Below are 746 nucleotides of genomic sequence, written 5' to 3'. Positions count from 1 at the left end.
GATGAAGAAAGTGACCCCCAAAATAGAAATCATCATCATTTAGGCTCTTCTTTAGTTGCAAGACCTAGAAAAACACACACATATACACATAAGCACACAGAACTAATAATATGCAGCATAGTAATTATTATTATATGGTCATCCTCTGCTGTGGTGCATGTCGAATTACCAAAGGGTACAGAGATCCGAATAAATGTCGATGTCTACGGGGAAGTCATCGGAGGAGAAAGAAGGCATCCTTGGGGGTTAATTTGGAGAAAGAAAAAAGAATGAACTAACTAAATTTTTTTCTTTTCGATAGAGTAAATAATTTTAGAGACAATTTTGAGATTTATACTAAATGTTGAGGAAAAAAAAACAATACTTTTTAAATTTATTCTTAATTTTAATTAACCTTAAACTCTAACTCTACACATAATTAATCTTATTAAATATAACCTAACCTTAATCTTAAATTTTAATTCTTATGTTATCCTATCTCCCATCTTCAACTCTCTCTACCACCAATCTCAGCCTTACACCAATTGTCATTCACCAGCAGGCAACAACATTTACGGTCACCATTATCACCACTAGCATCATTTTATTTAGAAGTATTTAAATTTAAATCGGTTCAAAAAAATTATAAAATTACATCAATTTAAATAAAAAATGAAACAAATAGTTTAATTTTATATCTTTTTTTAATTTTAGATCGATTTTATTGTATTTCAGTTCGATTTGTAATTATACTCTATACAACCGAA

Source organism: Arachis ipaensis, chromosome B08, assembly GCF_000816755.2.
Source record: "Arachis ipaensis cultivar K30076 chromosome B08, Araip1.1, whole genome shotgun sequence".
NCBI classification, from domain to species: domain Eukaryota; kingdom Viridiplantae; phylum Streptophyta; class Magnoliopsida; order Fabales; family Fabaceae; genus Arachis; species Arachis ipaensis.
Note: the sequence above shows the minus strand (reverse complement) of the source record.